The sequence below is a fragment of the Apodemus sylvaticus genome, chromosome 2, assembly GCF_947179515.1.
Source record: "Apodemus sylvaticus chromosome 2, mApoSyl1.1, whole genome shotgun sequence".
Classification (NCBI taxonomy): domain Eukaryota; kingdom Metazoa; phylum Chordata; class Mammalia; order Rodentia; family Muridae; genus Apodemus; species Apodemus sylvaticus.
The window spans coordinates 154189559-154204047 of record NC_067473.1 but is presented as its reverse complement, the minus strand read 5'-3'; the positions used below and the strand labels follow the sequence as shown (position 1 = coordinate 154204047).

Below are 14489 nucleotides of genomic sequence, written 5' to 3'. Positions count from 1 at the left end.
CTTCAAGCCTTAATATTAATAGCTGGACCTCATAGCACAGTGAAGTTCAGTTTAGGATATGTTAAGAGCCTTTATAGTGTGTGTGGGCTACCACAAAATGGGTATGGACAGGATAAAAAGTGGTAACTTGAAGGGGGAAAACTTTCAATACAAATGTAACTTAGTGATGTAAATTAAGCATTCTTGCCTGTAAATCTGACTAGATAAAGAACATGCATTAGTCTACGTTACCATTAAATCATACCTTGAGAATGGGTGTTAGCTTGAGAAGGGTCACCTGCCATGTCCATTGATAACGAATTGTGTAATTCCTGAGAACGTTTTTCCATTAGCTCTACTGTGTCACTGGGTGAAGATGGCGATGAAGACAGTCCCAGTCTCACGTGTCTTCCTTTTTTACCACACAGTGAGCAATCCACCGGCGTGGCCCTAGGTCCGTGGGGCAGATAAACTTCGTCTCTGTTGTAGTTCCTTAACAGCTCCACTGTGATGCCCAGACCACATTGCCAGATGTAACAGGTTGGTGCAATGGCCATAACTTCCTCACAGCATTGCCTGCTTACAATAGCCTTATAGTCCTCCCTGTCCCAGAGCTGGTCCGTTAACTTTAAGAAATTAAGCAACAAAAGGCGGTGGTGGCGCACACTTGTAATTCCAGCACTCTGGGAGTCAGAGGCAGGCAGATTTCTGAGTCCGAAGTCAGCCTGGTCTACAGAGTGAGCTCCAGGACAGTCAGGGCTATACAGAGAAACCCTGTCTCGGAAAAACCAAATCCAAAAACAAAAAACAAAAAACAAAAACAAACAAAACAAAACAAAAAAAAGAAAAGAAAAAAAAAAGAAAAAAAGAAATTAGGCAACAATTTTCTCCAGTTTTTCCCTAAAGCCCATGGAAAAATTTGGCTCATACTTGGCTTCTTCTTCATCTTCTTCAACTGTATTAGCCAGATACAGAGCAATAAAGAAATTTATCCTGGTATGCTCATTTATAGTAAATTTAGCTCTCTTGAAATAAACAAAGGTCATAGTCAAAAGATACTTGTCTGCAATTTTGCACCACAGTCTATCCACAAGAAATCTTGAATTAAGTCATCATCTGTGCAGGCCGGCGAAGAGCGAGCGGCCTGCAGCCTCCGCCCCAGCGACCCACCTCAGGCAGTTGTGTGCTGGTCACTCACCTAGTTTCCTCTTTTGAATGACTGTACTTTCTCTGAGCCTGTAACTTCAAACATACGGTGTCAGGATTCATTTAGTGGCTCACTTTTAAACCTAAAAAAAATATATTTTAGTATCAGTGAAAGTAAGATCACTCCTGTGCGCAGGTTTCTAGGTGCCAAAATAAAGTGTCAAGGGGTGATTTGTTCCCAAGAGGAGCTCTAAAGTGTAGTAGTCCTGGGTGCTAACCCACACACGCTGTTCCCACGGTCTTATGTCCACTGTGATGGAAACCTCTGTAGATAAGGACACCAGGCCCTGCTATGATTGTATTCATGTCTAGTTCTGTTGACGTGTCTGTGCACTGTCCACTTACCTAGACATGTTGTCTGTGTTGGGCAAAATAATCCCTTTCATCATAGAAATCCCTTTGAGAAATGTCTGGAAACTTGAGTCCACTGTACCTCATCAACTTTTTTTTTTTTAGCAGAATTACCCATATTTTAGGCAATTTACAACCAATTCCCTCAGCCTTGTTTTTCACAAAGGACTGAAAAGTAGGATCTTCAGGCCTGCCTGCTTTCTGAAGCCAGTGATAATACGTGCAAGAACTCAAAGACCTGCTTTGTCTTGAATGAGGCTGAATTTACAATAATAAAATCATGAATCACACAGGGAGCTATTTTCTTATAAATAATCTTTATTATTTTATTGTTCTCAAAGGCCAGAGGTGGACATTGGATCGCCTGGAAATGGAGTTAAAGATGGTTGTGAGTCACCTTGTGGGTATTGGGAATTGAACCCAGGTCCTCTGGGAGAGTAACTGGTGATTTTAGCTGCCGAGCCATCTCTCCAAACCCTACCTCTTTTTCTTGAATCCAAGTCTGAGTAAGAATGGGTAGTATTAGTTCCCTGCTTTTTGCCACGCAGAGAGGGAAGCCAAACAGCCAGCCACATTGTGTGCTTTCTCTTTATTGGACACAGCACGCAAACAACTGGATTGCCCAGTAGCTGGGAGAGACACCCCAGAAAGGCACTGTAGACTTGCCCTTTCCACTGGCACCAGAGGCAACGCTGGGCACAGTGACAGTGGCCAAGGGCCAGGCCGTTGACACCTTCATTGTGGAGGAATATGGTAGGTGGGGGAACTAACAAGTCAAAGCCTTAGACACGATCTTGATACAAAATCAGCAAAAGTATCAAGGGGAAGGGATTGTTCGTTCATGTTTTGAATTAGTGCTGAGTCCAGCTTCAGGAACACTATTTAAACTACACTCCATTAATTAACTGGCTACTTGAATTATCACTGTTTCTATACTCCTTGATTAACTAGCTATGCCAGGACCTCACGTGCTTCTTCCTGTTTTTCCTATTGTTATCTATGTTCAAGGTAGAGGTGTTGGAACTAAAGCAATTACTGACCATAGAGGAATTCTTCTTTGAAAAAATATGTTGCGGGAAAGATCCAGAGCTTTGGTGCTGATGAAGATGAAAGCTTTATCGACAGAGGCCTGGGGGGTAGGGGGGAGATTCGGGGGAAGTGGGGGTGGGGAGGGGTTATACCGGCGATCTGATGCTGCTTGGAGACATGAGTCATAGAGGAAGTTTATAACCACCCAAGTGCTCTCATTCTCTGTTATTAATTTAGGATTATGGATTTAATTTCTACTCTGCATGGAGTGCAACATTGATGTCCCTGGGGAAATGAATGAAAGGAACCTTGGGTCTGGTGGTGCAGACCAGTCTTCCCAATAGCTCTGGAGGCTGAGGCAGAAGGATTGGAAACTCAAGGTCTTTCAGGGCTGTGGAGAAATTTTAAGGCCCAGGACCTCACTGGATTAATATTGTGGCTTTGGTGGTGGAGGAAGGGACAGGTAGGAGGGGTGCTCCTTGACTCATAAAGCAATGACATAAAGAAGAGCCCAGAGGGGGCACACACCTTTAATCCCAGCACTCGGGTGGGTAGAGGCAGTAATATCTCTGTGAGTTTGAGGCCAGCCTGGTCAGGAAGGAAGGAAGGACGGAAGGACGGAAGGAAGGAAGGAAGGAAGGAAGGAAGGAAGGAAGGAAGGAAGGAAGAAGAGAGGGAGAGGGAGGGAGGGGAGGAGAATAGAGGAGAGGAGAGGAAGAGAGGCAAGAAAGAGAGGAGAGGAGGGGAGAGGGGATGGGAAGAGAGGAGGTAAGGAGGGGAGGGGAGGAGAGGAGGGGAGAGCACTTGGAAAGCAGACGCAGGAGAAACTGAAGTTCAGGTTATTCTTGGCTCTGTGATGAATTCAAGGCCAGCCTGGGCTCCATAAGAACTCCTTAAAAAAAAAAAAATATATATATATATAGATATATATATAGATAGATAGATAGATAGATAGACATATAGATATATAAATATATTATATATAAATAACATATATATTTATATATTTATACTTATATTTATTATTTATATATTATATATACACACACATATATATATATATTCTTCATTTATATTTCAAATGTTATTCCCTTTCCTGGTTTCCCACACTCCCAGAAAACCCCCAACCCATCATCCCTCTCCCTGCTTCCATGAGGGTGCCCCTCCACTCAACCCACTCCCACTTACCCCCCTCAAATTCCCCACACTGGGGTATCTATCTAGCCTTCATAGGAAAAAGGACCTCCCCTCCCACCAATGCCCGACAAGGCACTCCTACGCCAAAAATGCAGCTGGAGCCATGTGTACCCCTTGGTTGATGGCGTAGTTCCTGGGAGCCCTGGGGGATCTGGTTGGCTGACATCACTCTTCCCATGAGGCTGCAAACCCCTTCAGCTCCTCCAGTTGTCCCTCCAACTCCTCCATTGGGGACCCCGTGCTAAGTCCAATGGTTGGCTGATAGCATCTGCCTCTGTATCTGTAAGGCTCTGGCAGAGACCCACAGGAGACCCATAACAGGCTCCTTTCAGCAAGCACTTTTTATCATCCACAATAGCATCGGGGTTTGGTGACTGTTTATAGGATGAATCCCCAGGTAGGATGAATCCTCTGAGTGGCCTTTTCTTCAGTCTCTTCTCCACACCTTATTTCCATAATTGCTCCTGTGAGTATTTTGTTGCCTTTCTCAGAAAAACTGAAGCACCCACACTTTGGTCTTCCTTCTTCTTGAGCTTCATGTAGTCTGTGAATTGTATCTTGTTTATTCTGAGCTTTTGGGCTAATATCCACTTATCAGTGAGTGCATACCATGTATGTTCTTTTGTGATTGGGTTCACTCACTAAGGATGATATTTTCTAGTTCCATCCATCTGCCTAAGAATTTCATGAATTCATTGTTTTTAATAGTAGTACTCCATTGTGTAAATGTACTACATTTTCTGTATCCATTCCTCTGTTGAAGGATATCTGGGTTCTTTCTAGTTTCTGGCTATTATAAATAAGGTTGCTATGAACAAAATGGAGCATGTGTCCTTATTACATGTTGGAGCATCTTCTGGTTATATGCCTAGGAGTGATATAGCTGGGTCCTCAGGTCTAATTTTCTGAGGAACCACCAAACTGATTTTCAGAATGGTTGTACCAGCTCACAATCCCACCAGCAATGGAGGAGTGTTCTTCTTTCTCCACATCCTCACCAGTGTCTGCTGTCACCTGAAATTTTCATCTTAGCCACTCTGACTGGTATGAGGTGGAATCTCAGGGTTGTTTTGGTTTTCATTTCCCTGATAACTAAGTCTATTGAACATTTCTTTAGGTTCTTTGCAGCCATTCAAGTTTCCTCAACTGAGAATTCTCTGTTTAGCCCTGTACCCCCGTTTTTTAATAGGGTTATTTGATTCTCTGGAGTCTTTCTTCTTCTTCTTCTTCTTCTTCTTCTTCTTCTTCTTCTTCTTCTTCTTCTTCTTCTTCTTCTTCTTCTTCTTCTTCTCCTCCTCCTCCTCCTCCTCCTCCTCCTCCTCCTCCTCCTCCTCCTCCTCCTCCTCCTCCTCCTTCTCCTCCTCCTTCTCCTTCTTCTTCTTCTTTTTGGTTTTTCAAAACAGGGTTTCTCTGTGTAGCCCTGGCTGTCCTGGAACTCACTCTGTAGACCAGGTTGGCCTCAGACTCAGAGATCCGCCTGCCTCCGCCTGCCTCCGCCTCCCAAGTGCTGGGATTGAAGGAGTGCTGGGATTGAAGGCGTGTGCCACCACTGCCAGGCTGGAGTCTAACTTCTTGAGTTCTTTGTATACATTGGATATTAGCCTTCTATCAGATGTAGGATTGTAAAGATCTTCTCTCAATCTGTTGGTTGCCATTTTGTCCTATTGACAGTGTCCTTTGCCTTCATAAGAACTCCTAAAGCCAACCAAAACCAACAACTTTTGTGTGTTTCTCCAAGCTTGAATCACATCTACCTTTTCCTAGGGCTTTTCCCCCAGAATGTGTTCTTGGAGTTTCTGTTATCACTTTGCTTTGCCTGATACATACCCCATCTCCTCCTGACCTGACTGTGAAACCCCAGCACTTTCACCCCTCAGGTCAAAGTTAGAAGCCACAATGACTCATCAAGAACCATCCAGTATTCCTGGTGATCTACAGCGTAAATGGACCCACTAAGCAGAGCCCAGCTGTTGACCATAATGGCCTTGCTCCCTTCACACTGGATACAGTTATGTGGTATTCCACAGTTCCCTGGAGTTACGCTCCCCCTTCACTTCCCAATCCCAGAAGGCTAGGGGTAGCATGCCAGAGGAAAGGCTCAAGATTTTTCTTTATAATTCTCCCTTGGCATGTAACTCCAAAACATTCATTTGATGGTTCCACAGAAGGTTTTCCTTAGAGTCTTCCTATTTTTAGTATTTTTTTAACCTCTGTGTCTAGTTTTTCATTACAAATATGTCCTCACTAGGTTTAAGAAATACAAGCATGCTGGGAGTCATTCCAGTTCTTTCTGCCTGTCAAATGGCCGCACGGAGGATGTGGGTAAGACCTGGGGAACATCACTGCCTGTGGACAAGCTGGAAGAGGAGATTAACTGGAAAATGGCTGATGACAATAAGCTCTTCAGAGAGGAATTCAGCGTGAGTTCTTTGTTGTTAGCAGAGGAAGGGAGACGTCAGGTCCAGCCTTTTGAGTCATGGGGTACAGAACAGGTCTCTAATGATCATGGCTGTGAAGTGTTTCGCTGAGTCCTTCTTGCTCCTTTCTTCCTCTCAGGCCCCACGCCTGTCCTCCTTCCTCTTCCCGGGCGCCCCATCCTCCCCTATTTTTAGTATTAATGGAATGAAAATCCTCATATCTGAATCCCTACACACTACTCTGATACTTGTGGTGGCGCACACTTTTAATCCCAACGGAGGCAGGCAGATCTCTGAGTTTGAGGCTAGTGGGCTCTATAGATTAAGTTCCAGGAAAGCTGTGATTACTCAGAGAGATCTTGTTTCAAAAAACAGAAACAAACAAACAAACAAACAAAAATGAGTCCATCCTCATTTCTGAGTGATGTTGTATATGAGGTCTGAGCAGGGAGCGCAGTGGATCCGACTGAAGCCTTCCTCCTTCCTTTCCCTCGTACACGTAAAAATGGCTCTCGTTGGTCAGTTTTCTACTGTTCTGACAAAACACCTAAATTAACAGACTTTTAAAGAGGAAACATTTAGTTTGGTTCATGGTTTCAAGGTTTTTAGTCTATGGAAACATGGTCCTGTTGCTTTGTATCTGTGGTGGCAGGGCACCTATGATGGATAGAAACTCTGTGAGTGCGTGCGTGCATGCATGTGTGTGTGTGTGTGTGTGTGTGTGCATGCATGCGTGTGTAGGGTCAATATCCCTTCCCTCATGACCTCACTTCCTGTCATCAGGTTCTATTTCCTAAAGGCTATTCCACCTCCCAGTAGGGCCACAGGCTGGAAACCAAGCCCTCCATGTGTGACCTTTGGGGGACATTCATGATCCAAGCACCAAGAGACCTGCGGATTTTATATGATTAGCAAGGAAGGCTGGTTATGTCAGTTACTAGGGGGACAGCTGTGCAGTGGAAGCCGTGAAGCACTCAGTCACCGCTACAGAACAGAAAGTACTCGATGCTTGTCCGTCCACAGTGGTCAGCGGGCAGACGATCTTAGTGGACTTGGGTGTATGTCTGTGAGCTGCTGGTTGAAAGCTGATGTTCCACCTGTCTCTCATACCCAACCTGCTAGCCCATGCATATGCTTACAGCAGTGATGACGTACAAGGACCAGAGCTGACCCACCAGGAGTTTCCTGAGCCTCAGATCAGCATGAGCTAACTTCCTGTAGCCATCAACGAGTGATGTAGCAGGCACATAGTCAGGCAGAGAGGATGCTCTAGAATTACCTGGTAAAAAATAGTAGTGCAGGAATTTGATAAAGGAGAACTGCTGTGGCAGTCGTTCCACTATGGTGTTTAGGCAAGCACGTACAATTTGTCCTGTAGCTAGTCTTTATTCTAGGCTCAATCATTGCATTCAGAAATAACTATTTTTCAACATCCACATACTCTATACTTAGTTTTCCTATCCCTAAAATACACCCTTGGCCATGCTTATCTTCCCAGCTGGCACCAGTCTTATGAAGGTAGATCTTTCACAATTACCCATTACTTGACAACTAGAGTGCAGCCCTCTCAGCCCCGACCTCCTTATGACAATGTTACTGCCCACATTCATGAATTCTTCACCTGATCATGGCCAGGCCTCCAGTGAAATGTCCAGTTGTCATCTGTCATTCTCGGGAAGTAACAATTGGAAAGAACTGAAGATCTCTGGGATTAAGAGCACATATCTCAGGCTGGAGAGAAGATGGCTCAGCGGTTAAGAGCACTGAGTGTTCTTCCAGAGGTCCTGAGTTTGATTCCCAGCAACCACATGGTGGCTCACAACCATCTGTAATGAGATCTGATGCCCTCTTCTGGTGTGTCTGAAGACAGCTACAGGGTACCCATATAAATAAAATAAATAAGTCATTTAAAAAAAGAGCATACATCTCTCTTTCTCCTCCTCTCCTCTGCTCTCCCTCTCTCCTCCCTTACTCTTTCCTTCTCTTCCTTTCAGGGCAAGTTCCAACTGAAAATTTTGGTATATGATCCAGAGTGTTGAGATTCAGACCCAGGACAAGCAGCTGAGGTACCCAGTTTATATACCAAAGTGGACCGGACCTCTAGGTTCTCCCAGCATCCCTTGGTCCCTACCTGTTACAAGGTATGGCTGGCATGCCACACCTCTACCCTGAACTCTCCAGCCCAGGGAGGCTGGCCTTCCTCCAGGAGTTCTTCAATATGTAATCCAGACATTTTGGCTCTCTCTCTCTCTCTCTCTCTCTCTCTCTCTCTCTCTCTCTCTCTCCCTCCCTCCCTCCCTCCCTCCCTCCCTCCCTCTGTATTTCCTCTCTCCTCTCTCTCTGCCCCTTCATCATTGCTACCAAAATGCCCATCTGTACCTACATCCCTCCTACAACACCACCCGAAGCTTCCTAGGCATCCAGTAGCCAAGTGACCTGGTGAGATGTGCCCAGACCCAGGAGCCACTAGTGGACAATTCCATCGGTCCAAAGGATGCAAGCCCTGACCAAGAAATCACCTTCTCCTACTATGTGAGTTGGAAAATAAGGGATTGTGAAAGGATATTGAGAGGGAGGTCAGTCAGATCTGAGAGACAGAGCCTGGATGGAGACGAAGTGCAGGACATGTGACATGTGATATGTGTATAATTGCATAATTTTACAGTCATGTTTAAGAAGTTAAGACTTTGGAAAGCTGAGTATGGTAGTGTAGACCTAAAATCCCCACACTCAGGATGCAGAAGCAGGAGATCAGAAGTTCAAGGTTGGGGTAGTTTGGATAGCTGTGGTCCCCAAAGACTTGTGTTTGAACAAGCCTGTGGGGGGCCAGGGAGTAGAATATAGTGGCTTGAATATGTTTGTCCCACAGGGAGTGGTACTGTTAGGAGGTTTGGCCTTGGAGGAAGTGTATCACTGTGGAGATGTCTTTGGAGGTCTCCTCCTATGCTCAGGTTCCACCCATTGCAGAAGAGAGATTCTTCCTAGTGGCCTAAGAATGCCAGTCTCTCCTGGTTGACTTCAGATCAAAATATAGAAGTCTCAGCTCCTTCTCCAGCACCATGTCTGCCTGCCTGCTGCCATGCTTCCTGCTATGCCTGCTATGACGATAATGGACCAAGCCCCTGAATCTGTAAGCCAGCCCCAAATAAATGTTTGCCTTTGTAAGAGTTGTCTTGGTCTCTTGGCAGTGGCAGCGCACGCCTGTAATTCCAGCACTCTGGGAGGCAGAGGCAGGCAGATTTCTGAATTCGAGGCCAGCCTTGGTATACAGAGTGAGTTCCAGCACAGAGAAACCCTAACTTGGGGGGCAAAAAGAGTTGTCTTGGTCATGGTGTCCCTTCACAGCCATGAGAACTCTAAGACAAAGGTCATTCTTGGCTACATAGGAAGCTCAAGGATAGCCTGGGCTACACAAATACCATCTCAACAAACAATGAAACCCATCTAGACATGTGGTCCCTGCCTGCAATTTCAGTATTAAGAAGGCAGAGGCAGAAGGGTCGATTATAAATTCAAGGTCAGACTGACCTCTGCAGCAACATTCAGTCTCAAAAAGCCCAAAGAATAAAAGATATTTAATCTTTTTTTTTTCAACTAAGTTTTTTCATGCAGTACACATTTAGTCCTTAACACGTACCTCAGTTACAATTCACTGTACCTCAGGAAACATGAAGACTGGATTCATGGGCTGGAGAGATGGCTCAGCGGTTAAGAGCACTGACTGTTCTTCCAGAGGTCCTGAGTTCAATTCCCATCAACTGCATGGTGGCTCACAGACATCTATAATGGGATCTGACGCCTTCTTCTGGTGTGTCTGAAGACAGTTACAGTGTACTTACATATGACAGTAAATAAATCTTAAAAAAAAAAAAAAGACTAGATGCTGTGATGTGGTCAGTGTTTGCACATCCTACTGGCAACTGAATTGCACCATCTTGAAATGAAACAAGGGATGGGATGGGGGAGGTACTGAAGACAGAGGATTTTGAACAGAAACCCTGGGTAACTCTGTAGGAAAACAAAATGAGAAGTTAACCAAGAAAATGTTGCTGGCCAGGGCTGAAGGGAGGAGGGTGAAGAGAGGGGAGGGAGAGCGACTGTGGGACTCAGAAACAGTTTCATTCTGCGTGTGTATTCCATCACTCAGCTTTTAATTTGATTTGATAATTGCTAGTGCTGAGGGTTGAACTCAGCAAGTACTCTACTCCTGAACTGTACTCCCAAGCCTTCACTGCCGTGTATATACACAAGCACACATAGTGCAATCTCTCTGTCTCTGTCTCTCGGTCTCTCTGTTTCTCTGTCTCTCTGTCTTCTATGTGTTTATGTGTGTGTGTGTGTGTGTGTGTGTGTGTGTCTATGTGTCTGTGGGTGTGTTTGGTGAGCATATAGAGACCAGAGGACTGTGAATTGGTTTTCAACTTCTACCATTTTGTGAGTTCTGGGGCCTTCCAGCCCTGGACCATATTCTATTTGTTTGTTTGTCTGTCTGTCTGTCTGTTTGTCTGAGTCAGGGTTGCTCTGTGTAGCCCTGACTGTCCTGAAATTGGTTCTATAGACCAGGCTGGTCTTGACATCAGAGATCCACCTGCCTCTGCCTCCCGAATGCGGGTTAAAGGCACGCATTCCTACTGCCTGGCTTCTGGACTGTATTCCTAAAGCAAACTGAAATCTGACATCCACAGCAGCCTTGTTCGAGAAGCACAACCCCAAGCTGGGAGACAGAAATCAGTGTGTTAAAGATAAGCAGATTACTGGCCACTCATGGTGACAGAAGCAACTAGACTCAAATAAGCCTTTGGAGGGGTGACCGGAGTCATTCTGTTTCCTTATCTTCTCAATTTCTATGGTGTTCTCTCTTCAGAATCATTCCAGTTGCTTCTGTCTTTTTCCCGACTCCAGCAAGCTAAAAACAAATCTCTTGACCCAACAGAATGAGGAGAGGTGTACAGAAAATAACAAGTCACAGTGTGGTTACAGACAGGGTCCTGAGAACAGGGGCCGGAGGGGTAGGGGTAATAGGGTGGGGGCGGGGCCTGAGGAGTTCTGAGAGTCAGGCGGGCAGCTGAGAACTGGCAGTGGGCGCTGGGTGGAATCAAGACTGCTAGCCTGCTGAGACAGAAGCCACAGGGTTCTAGTTGAGGTGAGAGCACACAGGATGTGTGTAGAAAGTAACTTCTCCTGAGAGCCAGATGCCAGGTCAGCTCTGGACAGCCTAAGATCCATTTCCACCTCATAGAACCACCGCATAGAACCTCCATATAGAACCACCGCATAGAACCACCGCATTGAACCTCCGCACAGAGCCACCGCATAGAACCACTGCACAGAGTCACTGCATAGAACCTCTGCATAGAACCACCACACAGAGCCACGGCATAGAACCACCGCATTGAACCTCCGCATAAAAAATGATTGGGAGGATGGATTTTAGCTGACTTATGCTACAAGGGTTGTAAAATGATAAAATTTGGAGATGCTAGGCAAGTTCTGGAGAATGGCCTGCCGTGGGGGATCACTTTTATGCTCCCTTGTCCTTTGTTTCTGTCCAACCTCCATTCTGGTTCTTAGCCAAGCCTCCACTTGGAGACCAGCCATCATCTCGCCCTGCGGGCAGCACCTGGCCTCTGAGAGGCAGAGGGCTGCTAGGTGAGGTAACGTACAGGCTCCGGAAGTGTGAGAAGGGCTGGTGTTTATGGAGAGAGACAGACATGACCCCTAGGGAGGCCCCAGAGGAAAGAAACTGACTTCTGAGCTTTAGGTTTTTCTCTCTTCATTAGTCATCAGGGAAAGGGTGTTCCCAGATGGAGGGGCAGAACCACCTGAGGGTTAAAGGGAAAGGTGAGTGCATATGGTCCTGGGAAAGAGACCTAGAGAATAGTTCCTACGCACAGAGGCAACTGGAAGTGAACGCTGACGCTAACCAGAGACTGCGAGGCAGTGTGGACCCCGCGAGGCCTCGCCAGACATTGGAGCAGAGCAGAGATGAGTGTAGGATGGCTCGTGTAGGTGAGCATGCGGCTCTTGCTTCCTCTGTCCCTCTTCTATTTCCGGCCTGAAAGGCTCCTGTTCTCATTGCCCTTCACCTCCAGACTGGCCCCACCCCCCTCCTCCTCATCCACCTCACATTTCCCAGCAGAGCTGTCACAGCTGACGAAATGCAGTTCTTCGTGGAGATGAGCTCTGGCAACCAGGTGAGAGGGCAGTAGGAAAGAGTAAAGAAATGAGTTGGGCTGAGCTGCTGCGGTGGCGCCTGCCTTTGGACCCAGCATTCGAGCTGGGGCGGAAGTGAGCGGATCTCTGAGTTATATGCCGCCCTGGACTACAGAGCAAAAGAACAAGCAAGCTTCGGGATGGCCAGGATTACAAAGAAAAACCCTGTCGAGGAGGAGGAGGAAGTGGAGGAAGGGAGGGAGGAAGGAAGGAAAGGAGTTGGGCAAAGAGAAAGATCTTGTGGGTTATGGAGTTGGAGACAAAGCAAGTTCAGCCCAGTTCGACGAAGAGAATATGGAAATCGGTTGTCACACTGTTCCTGTCATGTAGAAAATCTTTAGTGTTTAGATCTAGGCTGAAATCTCTTTGTCCACCACCCCCATCCTCCTCCTGGTCTCCCCCCTCCTGCTCCCCCTCCTCCTCTTCCTTCTCCTTTTCCTCTTCACCCTCCTCTCAACCCCTCCTAAAGTCGTGCCAGAGCTGGAGGTGGGTAAGATGATTGTGAGTTCAGGAGCACTTTAAAGTGAGCTCTCTGCTCTCAGAAGTCAAGTTCTGCGGACACGGTGACTGATGCTTGTAGAGAGCATAAACATCTTTATTTTTAATGAATTTGTGGCTGAGCTAGTCAGACCTCATTAGTCACACTGAAGTCTCATGCAATGTCATCTTCTTCTCCTTGTGGTTTGGGGGATGGAACTCACGCATGCTTTCTGTCGCTGCTCACCAAACCTCAAGTGACCTAGTAAGCGTCCTGGTCTCCAAGGGAATGCTGGGTAATAATCACTAGTGTCACCATCAATAAAAAAAGGATATTTTGGTTCAAACCTTTAAGGACGGAACTCCTTGGCTCTTGGTCTGGTAGTAAGGTAAAGACACCTTGACACTTCATTTGTTGGTCTCTTTGGTGATGATCAGGACATGCGCTTGGAAACTTTATTAGATGCCGAAGTCAAGAAGCCAGGAGATGGCAGTTGCCACTCTTCACACTACAGCAAGACCATTCAGGCAGGTAAGCTGTGGGGCCCGGGACCCTGAAAACTCAGACGGTGTCTGCCACCTCAGATTGGTCCTGCGTTGTAGATGCAGAACATTTCCAGAATGTCTCTCCAGGAAGAGCCTTTGAAGCCTGGAACCCGTATCTGTTCAGTCTCCGGCCACAGTTCTTTGTCGGTATTTTCCCAGTGGCCTTTCTGACCTCTCCTCTCCGTGGCGGCCCTATACTTTGTGTGAGTTCTCTGGTTGGCTCTGAAATTCTTACTAGCCTCCCAGAAGACTCATAACGGGCGTCTTTTGTTTTCCAGTATTTTCCTCTTGGCCTCGTCAGCAGATGGCGGTATTGCCCTGAAGGCTGGATTAGCATCACCATTGCCTGCAGGCAGAGGGCTCCCAGTACTTCCCAGAGACCTGGCTGTGGGAACTGTTTCCTGTAAGTTTCATGTAAATGATTGGCCATGGGATACAGTCGGCAGAAAACTCAAAATCGTCATTTGGAAAATCTCAGTGTCAGAAGCTCCTCCCTGCCCCCCCCCCCAACAGATTCGTCCTCTCCTCCCACGCAGACTGCATGCTCACCAGAAGTCCACACCGATGCTTAAAAACACTGACTACGTTCCCGTTTTGACAAGCCACAAACCACATAATCATGTTACCCCGTCTCTCGTGTCTGAACATCTCCCTTATGCGAGGACTCACGTGGTGCGTTCGCCCCTACTTCTCCTTTTGCAGATCAGTTCTCTTGAAGGCGCTCCCGCTTCCCCTCTTCCCCAGCAAACCTCACTTAGGTTCTTGTGTGTTCTTGGGGATCAAGCTGGTCCAGACCACAGTTCCACGGGGGCCATCACTGAGTGGAAGGCTGTGACAGTCTACACCTCCCATGCCAGAGGCTTCAGCTGGGCTGCTTCCCCGCCATTCTCTGTTGACTTGACTCTGCTTTTACTCAGTCATTCGTGGGAAATCCTTCCGCCTTACTACCACTGTCTTCAGTTATCTAAAGGACTGCATCAGGGTGGGAGTGGGGATTCCGGAAGCAGTGCAGCCCTGGAGTCTTATTCTTACACCACAAGTTTGACCCTAAGTTGGAAGCGTACCAGATTTCCC

At 46.6% G+C, this 14489-nt stretch overlaps 1 long non-coding RNA gene and 1 pseudogene across 1 annotated transcript; one reads left to right on the top strand and one right to left on the bottom strand.

Annotated features, from left to right (window-relative positions):
- Window positions 1-233: 233 nt before the first annotated feature.
- LOC127678087 (speedy protein A-like) lies at window positions 234-2275 on the bottom strand (annotated as a pseudogene).
- A 10000-nt stretch (window positions 2276-12275) lies between these two features.
- LOC127677619 (uncharacterized) lies at window positions 12276-13772 on the top strand. The gene is made up of 3 exons (XR_007976521.1): window positions 12276-12373; window positions 13308-13401; window positions 13694-13772. It is a non-coding gene; the product is annotated as an uncharacterized LOC127677619 (long non-coding RNA).
- The last annotated feature ends 717 nt before the right edge of the window (window positions 13773-14489 follow it).